This window comes from Coregonus clupeaformis, chromosome 7 (assembly GCF_020615455.1).
Source record: "Coregonus clupeaformis isolate EN_2021a chromosome 7, ASM2061545v1, whole genome shotgun sequence".
Lineage (NCBI taxonomy): Eukaryota > Metazoa > Chordata > Actinopteri > Salmoniformes > Salmonidae > Coregonus > Coregonus clupeaformis.
The window spans coordinates 29,624,781-29,638,358 of NC_059198.1; the positions used below are offsets into that span (position 1 = coordinate 29,624,781).

General features: G+C 43.9%; 3 non-coding genes and 2 pseudogenes across 3 annotated transcripts; 4 read left to right on the forward strand and 1 right to left on the reverse strand.

Moving 5' to 3' along the window:
• Window positions 1–43: 43 nt before the first annotated feature.
• LOC123491174 lies at window positions 44–11,086 on the forward strand (annotated as a pseudogene).
• On the forward strand, window positions 7,706–7,847 carry LOC123491345. The gene has a single exon (XR_006661290.1). It is a non-coding gene; the product is annotated as a small nucleolar RNA SNORA79 (small nucleolar RNA).
• On the forward strand, window positions 8,587–8,730 carry LOC123491346. The gene has a single exon (XR_006661291.1). It is a non-coding gene; the product is annotated as a small nucleolar RNA SNORA79 (small nucleolar RNA).
• On the forward strand, window positions 9,245–9,388 carry LOC123491344. The gene has a single exon (XR_006661289.1). It is a non-coding gene; the product is annotated as a small nucleolar RNA SNORA79 (small nucleolar RNA).
• A 350-nt stretch (window positions 11,087–11,436) lies between the features above and the next one.
• The window catches only part of LOC121570245, a 15,836-nt pseudogene continuing 13,694 nt past the window's right edge, over window positions 11,437–13,578 (reverse strand).

The window sequence follows — 13,578 nt, forward strand, 5'->3', positions numbered from 1 at the left end:
TACCGCACGAACTTTAGGAGTGAATGACTGCACGTTTCTGAATATGAATTTGGGAAAACCGTTCGATAAGAGAAAGACCGTCCGTTGCACTGCGCTCGCTGCTCACGTGGCAGGGGGATTCAAAACGAAGGCTGACCCTGGTTGGACTTCTGCCTCAGATGTGAGGGACTTGGAAGATTTCCCAGAATTGGGTTTTCATGTCAGTGTCCACATGCTGTCTTCCAAAGCCAGAAACATCCCAGCCCATCAACCTGCCTCGCAGTGTCATTACCTTAAAGGTCTTGTAGGATGAGGGTTTGATTGACACAGTTGCAGCATTTCCCCAAATCGTTTCTCCATTAGGTACCTCTGTGCATGCTGGGTTTTGACTCTAATCACAAATCCAGTGCAGTATTTATTCAGGCTGAACTTTTTAACCAATCCAGTTGAGAACAACGTCAACAGTCAGTTTATCCTTTTCCTGCTCACCCTATCATTATTAATAATGGATATTATCGGTTGAAACCAGCACGTCAGGAGGAAGTCGTTCAGACCCAGAGCCCAAGCTGTATTGAATTTGGTTGAGCGGAAATGGTACAGGACTTGAGCTGTATTGAATTAACATGAGCAGTATTTGACATGCGTAAACGGTATTCAGCTGAATCGGGCTGCATTGGACCAGTTCAGACAGTAGCTTATCGGACTGATCTGGACTGATAGGGCCAGTTCATTCAGTATTGGACTGGACAGCACTTTGTCCCTGCAATGCTGGACTCAACCATTACCAGGTTGGGTCAGTGTTTCCCCTGTCTGTCTGTGTATCTCTCCTTCTAAAGCGGTTGTCCACTTCCTGAGCCATGTTGATCTGTATTTGTGCTTCAGTGCCGCAGTGGATCTTTAACTGCTGTGTGCTATCTGAAGCTAAACCCCACCAACTGTAGGCAGGTTGGTGGACCGGTCTTAAGCCTCAATCTGTAACTCTCATCTAAATCTGTATTTCTGTATCCTTTCAACTATTCTGTTTGACTTTCAGTGATTCCATCCTCATCGGTTCTGTTTCAATTCCCAATGCCATTATTAGAACTCAAATCAGCTTCCTTTGGGTATACATATAGGGCTAGAGACCTGCCAAGTAAAGATTGAGCGACTAGACAAATGGTAGTTGTCCCAATGTATTCAGTTGTTACAACTGACTAGGTCTCCTTTCCCTTTCCCTAAAAGGTTGGTTTGAAAGGTCACATGCCCAGCTTGGACAGTGATTTCATCTTTACCCAGTTGTGTATTCTAAATCGCTTCCAGTGTTCCTGTGTGAATTTATTGACTTGTGTACAAAGCATTTGTACCAAGATTGCACTAACTGATCAATCAGAAGACAATTAAGGAGGGAACACTGCGCTATAGTGTGCTTTATTACCCTGAAAGGGTATCGATTAAAACAGCCAAATCATGAACCTTAAAAAAAAATTTTTTGATTCAAAGGTATAACTAATTGGCTGTCCATGCTAGTTACCATTTAGCTGGGTAGTCCAGGAAGTTTGTATTTCAGTTGTTGTGGTTGTGTCCTACTTTAGATCATAGATGAAAGTCATTGTTGTTTGCCACTAAGCTATCCTAACAGAGCAGAGCTTACCCACGTAGCATCTGTAATTGTGGTGGGCTGAGGCTTACAGTGACGCAAATGTCCGATAGGGTGGGAAATTGCCTTGTGCCATACACACTCATCCAAATCAATATTTCACTTTTTAGACTGAACGGGTCAGTTTTTCTAAATGTTTGTTTACTTCCATCAGTAATGTGGGGTTGTTATTCCTCCTCGTCATCCAGTATGTTCACCAGAGCACAATCTAGCATGTCAAAGCATATCAAAAGTAAAACTGACAACCACTTTCAGAGAAAAAATAAATGTGTGGTGGTTTATCGGAATTGATCCGATAGTCCGATAAGGAAATTATTCCAGACACCAAAATCTGTCATCTTCTCACCCCCAACCTCCCAGCCTAGTCAAGTTTACTCGGACTTGACCTCTATATTGTACAGTCTTGTCTCTACCAAACTGTATTGCACCAGACAGACGCACTGGATCAACATTGTCATCACCACCATCATCACCTCTTGCCAAAATTCCTGCTTTCTTTGATAAGGGGCATTGTATCAATTTTCTTTTTTTGTTTTGCTCTTGTTTATTTGTTCGTTGTTTCTTCCATTGTGTTGATCAAATGAAAGAAAAGTAGAACAATGTGAAAAAAGAGACATAAAAAGAAACTCAAGGCAGCTACTTATGAGTGACTACTGTAAAATGACTAACTAAATAAAGACAGTGGGGTGGTTTTTACACTGTGTGGCCTCTACTGATTTGTCAGAATTTATATTAAGTGAGGTTGCCTACATAGCAGCTCACTCTTATTCTACATAGTCCACTTTCAATGTAGCTGCTGTCAGTTTGTGAACAGGTGCACAAAACTACTGGCCAGCCCTGGAGGGCAGCTGTGACAGCTCAACCAAGACTGTCACTGACCAAATCAATAGTGCCCTGGATGGCAGGCTAAGGGCTGATTTATTTGAACTTTGTCCAATTATTATTATTATGCAGGTGGACCTCCAAGTTAGGTGCCCTGGTTGCACTTTTCCATGACTTATTTCATCACATTCATTGGGAATTAAAAGCTATAAAGTACCACAAAGCATAGGGGATTATAAACACATTATGACTCGTACCAATTTTAATGATGATCAAATGTCATTACATTAGGCTAGCTTGCCATTTTGTCCACTCCACCTTTGGTTTAGAATTGACTGAGAGGAGTCCGGTATAATTTTATGGTTGATTATTTGAGAAGTGCAGGACATCAAAGTTACAACAACAATTATACAACAGTTGGCTAATACTTTACCTGTGTGAACAAGCATCAAGTTTGGTTAAAAATTAATAGGTCCAGACAAGGTACGCGCACATGAAAACGCGCTCGCGCGGGGAGATAGGGAGGAGTTTTTTTTTGTGCCATAGCAGCGGGGCGTGATATCCTTCCGCGGGAGTCAAGCGCGGCCCCTTTCCCTCCCAACAACACAGGATGAACAAGCAGCATTGCTGCTAAAACACTTTTTGAGGTTCCGCGTTTGGAAATAGCGCATATCCAGAGTAAACTCATCGGCTGGGGATACCGGGCGTGTATGTTTTTTCTCACCGGCTTTCATTGATTTATCCACGGTCCTGTTACGTTGGCTGAACACTGAAGAAATATAATCCGGGTTGGGTTGTGCTTGCAGCAATGCAACTAGCTAGCGACTACTTCTGAGTGGTTGGGACAGAATGGAGCTGATAACAATCCTTAAAAAACACTGTCTCTCCAGGTGAAATTGTACAGCTCCAAATGCTTGTCTTTGAACATTTGCTATGTGAAGAGTTTAGGCCCATAACTCGGCATATCTGTATTTGATAGCGATAACGGGCGAAAGTTAAATCAGAAAAAGGGAGGAGGAAATGCCTTGCGCTCGGGCTGCTAATGTTACGGCCTACTCACTCCCCGCGGATGCAGCTTCTGTAGTGAGCTCGCTAACATGCTAGCTTTTAGCACGTTATCTAATAGTTCAGTCTGGGCGGCATTAACAGTGCTGCCAGTTTCCAAAATATATTATCCGTTGAAAAAGTTATGCACCCACATAGGTTGTCATTTTGATGTGATGTTTTTACTGGTTTGATACGTTTAGTTACCTATCAATTCACCTTTCTTAACTAGCCATTCATGTACAACTAAGTCGGCCCTGCCTTGCTTCGCCCGCTAACTTTCTGGGTACACTAGCTGAGTACTGTAGTTAGCATGTGCATGATGTGGAAAAAAATATATAATAACGGGGATTCGATCATTTAAACATTAGCTAGTATACGTGATTGATAATTACTTTGTTCATTGAACGTGGTGATGTAATTTGGACAGCTAACTAACGTTAGCTAAAGAGTTTGAATGCTGGTTAACAGTACTTAATAATTAATTATTACATGTCTATAGCCGCTTTTCATAGAATCTCAAAGCTCTTAAATGGGAAGACTTCATGTATCTCCGCTCCCCCTCCTCTGCTAATTGACACTACTGTGGTTAGTGACCAGTCTGCTCTTGTTTCTCCCCTCCCAGGCGATGCCCACGCTGATTGAGTTGATGAAGGACCCCAGTGTGGTGGTGAGGGACACCACAGCTTGGACGGTGGGCAGGATCTGTGAGCTGCTGCCGGAGGCGGCCATCAACGGAAGTGTACCTGGCCCCTCTGCTGCAGTGCCTCATCGAGGGCCTGGGGGCCGAGCCACGCGTCGCATCCAACGTCTGCTGGGTGAGACAGAAGCTGGAGCCGCTTTTTATTTGTTTGTCCATTTTAAAACCCAATTCAACAACACGTGGGTACAATGCATTTAAAATAATCGAGGATAACTCCAAAAAGTTTCACAGCTTGATTTCCATTGTGGGCCTCCACCACACATGTAGCAGTAGTACTTAATTAATCCCACAGAGATCATTGTTTTATCACCACAAGCATCAGCGATAGACTGCACAGTACAAAGACACTCGCTCAATTACAACAATTGATGCCTTAGATCTCAATCCACCGCACTCGAGTGGAATAGGTTGTATCAAAGTATCTGTAGTTGAGAGAAATACCTGTCTGGTCTGTGATGAGAAATCATGCACCACGCTGAACATGTGATGGATAACCCCTACCACAATATCTGAGACCAGCTAAATAGATTATTTTTTTAAGGACCACAAATGATGACTCGATCATTCAGTGTTTCCATATGAATGCCCTCATAACTTTCCCTCCCTCCCCTCAGGCCTTCTCCAGCCTGGCAGAAGCGGCGTACGAAGCCACAGATGCAGCGGAGGACCAGGAGGAGCCTGCCACGTACTGCCTCTCCTCTTCCTTCGAGCTCGTTGTCCAGAAACTCCTAGAAACCACAGACAGGTAGGCAGGACTGTCCAGAAACCACAGACTTTGCTAGAAACACAGGTAGAGGATTAAACTCAAACAGAGGGGAGGAGCAGAAACTCCTAGAAACCACAGACAGGTAGCAGGACTAGATCCAGAAGACCACAGGAGGGACTTTGCAACAGAAACTCCTAGAAACCACAGACGGGTATGCAGGACTGTCCAGAAACTCCTAGAAACACAACCACAGACAGGTATGCAGGACAGGGGGAGGGAACGGCACGGCACCTTCTGTTGTCCAGGACTGTAGAGGTTTAAAAAACCTCTCAACTTGGCTAGTCAAACAAACTAGACATTTGTCTGGAGGAGTTCTTGAAAGTTAGCTAGAGACTAACTCTCTGGTCTGTGATGAGAAATCATGCACCACGCTGAACGTGTGATGGATAACCCCTACCACAATATCTGAGACCTTGAATGACAACATTGATGGAGATGTAGAATGGTGTTAAATCTTCCTCAGGAAATCCTTTGAAGCCCTTAGCTGTACATACCCTTTTGGAGGCTCTGAGTCTGTCTTGTCCAGTCTCGTCGTCCTAGATCTGGTTTATGTATTTGAATGCACCAAATTTTTGCCAAGAATTGTACGCATTTCTATATAATATAAAATAATAATAATATTAATAATAAATGTTTTCCTGATGCGTAGTAATGATGATTAAGTGAATTAAAGCAATATTCTCCCTCTGTGTCCAACAGGCCGGACGGTCACCAGAATAACCTGCGTAGCGCGGCCTACGAGGCCCTGATGGAGATTGTGAAGAATAGCGCCAAGGACTGCTACCCAGCCGTGCAGAAGACCACCCTGGTCATCATGGAGCGCCTGCAGCAGGTCCTGCAGATGGAGGTGGGTCCCAACAGATAGAGGAGGGATGGGAGAGAGAGATGGATTGGGGGGGGCATGTGGTCCCAAAAAAAGGGGGAAACCTTTTTGGTCTGTGATGAGAAATCATGTACTCACTACTCTGAAAAGCTCTGATGTTTACTTAAGGATTTATCTGAGGCCTACTTTAAACTATTAGACATTTTGCTTGGAGTCTTTTCTGTTTTGAAGAATCTAATGTTGATTTCATGTGTTCTCTCTCCTCTCAGTCCCACATCCAGAGCACGTCGGACAGAATTCAGTTCAATGACCTCCAGTCTCTACTGTGTGCCACACTGCAGGTGAGACGAGCTGGCTTCATTCAGTTTGACCCTGAAACCATTTCAACCTCCTCGAACTAGAGGTAGGAGTAGAATACCTAGGGGGTTCCATGAATACATTTAGCTGTCTTGAGTATTTGAAAGCCTTAGAAAAATATACATTTAGTACCTGTCTGGTCTGTGACGAGAAATCGTGTACTGAAAACCCTGATGACACTAATAGGAAGAATCTGAGACCTGCACAGACATGATCAATAAGAGACTAGTAAAGGAGAGTGCTTTATGAGGAAAGATACCGAGACCGGCACCCAACAAGGAAACAAGTTGTGGGTTGGAGTTTGTCTCAATGCTAGCCTCTTTCCACGCGTCTCCTCACTGTAGTTAAATGATGATAGTTAGCCTGTGCTATGTTAGGTTAAAACCTTTCCCTCCCCACTTCTCTATAGAATGTGCTGAGGAAGGTGCAGCACCAGGACGCGTTGCAGATCTCAGACGTGGTGATGGCCTCTCTGCTCAGAATGTTCCAGAACACCGCCGGCTCCGGGGTGTACAGGGAGGACGCACCATGGCCGTCTCAACCTTGGTGGAAGGTGAGCCATTTTAAAACAGTCTGACACACACACACTGTTTTTCTACCAACACCCTCCACCCATTTTAGTAGGATGAATTATGTTTATGTGAATCTAAGCAGTTAAACCTCGTATCTGGTCTGTGATGATAAATCTTGTACTCAAAACCCTGAAAACCCTGATGTTTAATAAGATTTGTCTGAGACATGTTTCCAGCCACTTGGTCAATGTTAAACTGATTTCCACGCTTCTCCTTAGTATGTAAATGGTGTGTTGCATGTCCAGTGTCACACGCCTCACTGAGTACGTTTACATGCACACTAATAAGTCAGTATTGAAGTATTATGGCAGTAGGCTGAGTATGGCATTAGTCATGTAAACACCTTTACTCAGCTCATCACAATGAAAGTAAACATAAGTCGATTAAAACACCTGGTTTTCTGAGCTATCATTCGACTGATAAGGATATATAAACGGCTTAATCGGTGTTCCAGCGATGTATTTGATCTGTGTGTGTGCTAGCACCAGCAACGCAAGCCTCCCTCTTATGCGCAAGTGAGTTTGGACAAACTGAAAGTATGAATCTTTAGGAAGTAGTTTTCACATACAAACTTTATATCTCCGGGGTCGGAATCAAATAGGCTTCCCAAAAAGAACATGGTCACTATGGTAGAACGTTTATTTTGATTGAAGATTTTCTGCATTTATCAAAGTGCTATCAGGTGAGACTGATTTCAGATGTGCCCATGTAAACAGGTTTATTAGGGAAATTGTTCTTCTGCAAAGCATGTAAACGTTTAAATTGAACTGTTATATGAGTGTTTTATTTACAATAAGCATATTATTGTGTGCATGTATCCATACTCAATGTTGTAATGTCTTCTGTCTTTCCTCCTTAGTATTGGGTGCTGACTTTCAGAAATACATGGATGCCTTTAAACCTTTCCTGGGAATTGGACTGAAGAATTACGCAGAATATCAAGTGGGTTCTAGGATTATATGAATCTCTTAGTGTCAAAAACAAAAACTGTCCTCCCTTTCACTGACGCCTGTTCCTCTCGCTGCTCTGAGATGTGGCAGTTGGGATTTTAGGTCGTCACAGAGTAAAGCAGGGTCTATTTCACCCAGTGTTTGAGGTAGCAGAGCTGCCTTTATCTACGCTGGACTTTGCTGGACCCCACACTTGAAATGCACTGATTTAGTAGCTAAGTTACTTCTAGTAATGCTTGCCTAAGAGTCAACACTTAATTATTTCACCTAGCTACACCACTCACTCTCTCTCCCTCTCCCTTGTCAGGTGTGTCTGGCTGCGGTGGGCCTGGTGTGTGACCTGTGCCGAGCCCTGATGTCCAACATCCTGCCTTACTGCGATGAGATCATGCAGCTCCTGCTAGAGAACCTGGGGGTGAGTGTCACTTTAATTTCTGCCATCTGTGTTGGTAATGGCAAGGCTACCATTATCATTACTGGAATGTGCAGGACCATACATTTGAGTCTTATTGCAGATTTACGGCCTCCGTTTTATTGATCGGTTACTTTGTAGAAGCATATAAATGCCTTCATGTCAAGCTGACCGTAGACACAAAAAAATTGCTTTTATCAGAAAGAAAAGAGTCATGATTCCAGCTAAGCCGTTGTTCATATGGGTTAGGTTAAGTCTTGTGGATACTAATGCAATTTGTCACCAGTACTGACTAAGGGCACGTGTGTTGCCCCTGCAGAATGAGAATGTGCACCGGTCAGTGAAGCCCCAGATCCTGTCAGCTTTCGGAGACATCGCCCTGGCCATCGGAGGAGAGTTCAAGAAGTACCTGGAGATCGTCTTGGACACGCTGCAGCAGGCGTCGCAGGCACAAGTCGACAAGGTAGAACAGATGGACACACACTGCTACCACATTGGCATCCCCTTTGTTTTGTTTGACCCTGACGCCTGTTCCTCTCGCTGCTTTGAGATGTGGCAGTTGGGATTTTAGGTCGTCACAGAGTAAAGCAGGGTCTATTTCACCCAGTGTTCATGAGGTAGCAGGGCTGCCGTTATCTACCCGGACTTTTGCTGGACCCCACAAGTTTCTTCCCTGAGCATTTTTGTTGGAACCTTGTTAAGCTTGCCTCTTCCAGAGTTTGTTAGTGATATTAGTAATATAGTGCTCAATAGAAACAATGGATAATGCTAACATATGAATTGACCAGTTACTCTTATGAAGCCCTTTGGATTCCTCTAATGACAGTTGCGCTCCTCGATGCTGTCTGTCCTCCGTCCCGCTAACCTGCTGTGTGTTGGTTCCTTCCCCCTGGCAGACGGACTATGACATGGTGGACTATCTGAACGAGCTGCGGGAGGGCTGTCTGGAGGCCTACACTGGCATCATCCAGGGCCTGAAGGGAGACCAGGAGAATGTGCACCGTGAGTCCCCTAGCTACCATCCCCCCAGCATCATAACTCATCTACAGATTTTGTGGATCTAGTATGTTGGTGTATTGCTGACTATGGTATTGATATTGTGTCTTTAATTGTCTTGATGCCAATTGTTGGATTTTCCTGCACTAGTGTGTTTACAGTAGAGACTGAGGATTCCGTCCACTGACGCCTGTTCCTCTCGCTGCTTTGAGCTGTGGCAGTTGGGATTTTAGGTCGTCACAGAGTAAAGCAGGGTCTATTTCACCCAGTGTTCATGAGGTAGCAGGGCTGCCGTTATCAACACTGGACTTTGCTGGACCCCACACTTGCACATTGTGGCATTTTCCAATTTTCGCACTTTGGAGTGGGGCACATTTCCTAACAAGCATCCTTAATCACTTCTTTGCCAGAATTATGGCAACTTTGAGTGAATATTGAACATTCTCTGTCACCTCTGTCTTAATTCTCATGATTGTGCTGAACATTGTCTTCATTGTATCGCTCTGTCCTACCTGTAGCTGACGTGATGCTGGTGCAGCCCAGAGTGGAGTTCATCCCTGTCCTTCATCCACCACATCGCTGAAGACGAGGACCACTCTGACGGCGTGGTGGCCAACGCCGCCGGACTCATAGGGTAAGGCAACTTGGATTATCCGAAAGTGGTAGTGATGCTTCGCGTTGTGGATCACAATAATACTGAAGATGCTTTTGGTATGACACAGCATAGAAATGTTAGGGCAGCTTGGGGCTAAGATGCTATGGAGGAGGGCAGGCGATCTCAAGGCATGAGAAACACTTTTAGTATGATGAATTCTGATTTGTTTTATTTTTGTATAAGGAAAACCTGTCTGGGTTGTGAGATCTTGTACTCAAAACTCAGATGTTTTAATAAGCATTTATCTGAAACCTGCACAAACACGGTCAGAAAGAGTTTTATTGTTTGTGTTTAGACATTTTTTTTACTTGAAAAGGAGTTGTTTTAGGTAGCAAGCTCTCTTGATCGGAGTCGTGTTCCCAGCGACTTGGTCAATGTTAAACTGGTTTCTCTGCTTCTCCCTACAGTATGTAAATGGTGTTGTTCCTGTGACATGCTTAGTTAACCCTTTCCCTCCCCTGTGATGTAAAATGTGCTGCATGTGGTCCAACTCTCCCTCTTTCCTCTCCACAGAGACCTGTGCACAGCCTTTGGGAAGGACGTGATGAAGCTGGTGGAGCTGCGGCCCCTCATCAACGACCTGCTGACGGAGGGCCGGAGGTCCAAGACCACCAAGACCAAGACAGCTGGGCCACATGGGCCACCGGGAGCTGCGGCTCAAGAGCCAGGCCTGGTGAGTTACTGACCTACGACTGTCACCCCTACAGCACCTCTAGGGCACCACGCAACCGCAAGGGAATAGCCAGGGATAAAACACATTTTTTTTTTAAAGACTGTTTGAAAGTTAATTTGCGTTGGGAGATACTTATGCAGGAAATGCTAGTCTTGTCCATTTTATTTTATTATGGAGATGGGAGTGAAATTGTAACTATTAGGGTGATTTCATTAAAAGCATGTATAGACCGTGTCATTTGGTGACCAATTCTGAGATCTATAAATTCTCAGTAGAAGCCTAATGAGAGATCACTCTTCTGCATGCATTGAAGCACGTGAACACAAGACTTTGGCTCCTTCAGCTAATAAGCTTTTCTTCCTCATTTCTCCTCTACAGATTTCATGCTGGTTGGGGATAAAATAGACAACGATGAACAATGAAAACGCTCCCACTGGAATTTCTTCTGTCTTTTGCGTCGTGTCCGAGTTAAAGCAGAAGTGAGCGTGCGCTGAGATGAGTGTCTGAGAATGTGAGAGTAGAGTGAGAGTGAGCGAGGATCGACATACACACCACCTTCTGAGTACAATTCCAGCAGTCGCCGGCAGACCAGCAGCGCCCCACCCCTGAACCCCCTAACTCTCACCCACCACCACTTCCTTAGCCTCCCCACCCTCCACACTACCCCACCACCCTCTTCACGGCCACCTGTGGACTGATTCTGACTCGTCTTGGATCGCTGTAGCCGGCTAGTTCTAGAACTCTTCTGAAAAAACTAATATTAGTCTACAACAGGATCACCAGGAGAGTAGAGAAAAAATAATGCCAAAAATGTGGTTTATTTTGAGGGAAAATACAAACAAAACATGATACGAAAGAACTCTATTATTTTGCTCATTGACCGATCTGTGGAAGACTTTACTTTTTCCCTAGTCTTTCTTTTGGTTCCTTCAAGCACTATATGGTTGTGGACTTCCAAAAATGGAGAGAGTCAATTTTACGCAAATGTGAACTGAACCGGAATCTGAAAATGAAACGTTTGGGATGACGTGAAATGCAGCCCAAAGGATCACTGCTGGAGTTGAAGGAAGATGAAAGCGAGGGACGAGCGGGCGGTCTCCACCCCCCGTCTCCTACCTCTAGCCTCTCTGATATCCCCAGCCTGCCCCTGCAGAGCCCCACAGCGCTGCAGAGGGAAGGAGCTGGCCAGCCTGGATGATGGAGTGTGTCCGGTGAGGGAGGGGATTCCACAGTCTCCACTCCCCGGTTTTGCAAATAATAATAATAAAGCTTGGCGACAAATTCAGTAAGATATATTTCTGATGCTGTTTGGGGAGAGGGCGGTGTGGGCTTGGTAGATGACTTATTGGCGCACGTGAATTGGCAAGAAGGTGTTCTTCCTTTATTTCCTGCAAGAGAATCACTGACAAATGTTCACCTTTTTTTTAATTTTAATGGCATCATTTGTTTCTCTTCGTCTTCAGTGTGGGCTTCTAGATAAACAGACCCTTTTCTTGCCAGACCTGTGTAACAAGAATCGGTGAGGATTTAAGCGTTAGGGTGCATCATTGAGTGCATCAGGATCAATCAAGGGAACACTCCCAAAAGCACAAAATTTGACATGTAATACTTTGACATCTGTAAGTTAAAAGATGAGCAAGCAGTAGAAAATTCGAGTGCCAAATTTAGACTACTCGGCATAGGGGAATAAAAAATACAACAAGCAAACACACACTTGCATGCAGTTCAGAAATAAATCTATAATTGAACTACATGACGAACTAGTGGTGGAATGGGCTTGTTTCGGTTCCCCATTTGTTGGTTTCTCTCAGCACTTAGTTGGAAAAGGGTCACTCACCAAGCTGTTAAAATGAGAATCAAGACGTTTATACAAGGTATATATTTTTCCATTGCTAGTGAAAAAGAAACAATAAAATGATATCAAACATTCCCCAAGCAGTTCTGGTACTTTCCTCTGTATTCTTTTATCTTCCTTTTGTTTCTTGCAAAGGTTTGTAATGCAATGTGATGACTTTTAGTTTCCATGGCAACACTTGGTTGGTCAAGAGATGCCCAGAAACTTCCAAAAATGTATCTTTCATATTGACACATAATCAACTTCGGGTTCAATTTTAACTTGTCTTCACTGTTTTGTACTGTTTACGTTCTCCAATGCATAAGCGTTGGATATGAGGCGTTCCATTTTGATTTGAGATGGTATTCTTTGCAGTGGCTTTGATTATCTCACACCACTTTGGATTGTGTAACATTGTCCTCATGGGCTTGGCTATTTACACCATGTCATGTGTTGAAATGATATTGGGCATTGCAATTTGAATATAGAATTGTGAACATTAAGACAACCTGCTTTTTTCTTAATTTCCAACCCTAGTAAACTAATAAAAAATCTATATTGTACTTGAACATGCTAACCTTTCCATTCAACTTTCTTCTGGCTTGTCACTTGTGCCTTTTGAAAAACCTTATATCCTTGCATTGAGTGTGTAGAAGAAGGGATCCATCTTGCTTTAAAAGGAAAGAGTCAGCCAACCATAATTACTCTTGTCCCTCCAGAAATTAACATGACAGGTTGATCATGTTTGCAAGTGACCATAAGTGCAAAACGGTGTCCCATAATGGAACCTTATTCACTGTATGTGCACTACTTCTGACCAGGCCCATAGACAAAGTAAATTTGGACCTGGGCACAATTTGGAATTTGAGCAGCTATGTTTTATGTTAGAAGTTGACCCAACCACAGATGTATGATATTACCTGGATTTCAATCCTGAGGATAACGGGAAAGAAACATGGAAGTACTACACTTTCAACAACCATATACAATATATTATCAGATATCAGAAGTCACCTCCCTCTAGTGCCTAGCTGACTGAACTGCAAGTGTTTTTTTTTTCCAAAGAAGGAAGGGAAGAGAGCAAGTACGAGGAGGAGGGTGGGGTTTATAGGTGAGCGAAGCAGAATCTAGGGGCTTTGGGGTCCTTTCTACTTCAGGAAGCGTTCAGGGCATGGGCAGAGCAACGGACAGAGACACAGATTTTCTATTATATTGACCATAGATACTCAAGTGGCCCTTCTAACATTTAAAAGGCAGAGGAGGGCTAAATCAGGTGGACCATTCTAGCCAATGAGATGGCAGATACGGGCGTGTCAACAACAGGCACAACTCCCCGAAATCAAAGTGTTTTTTTTC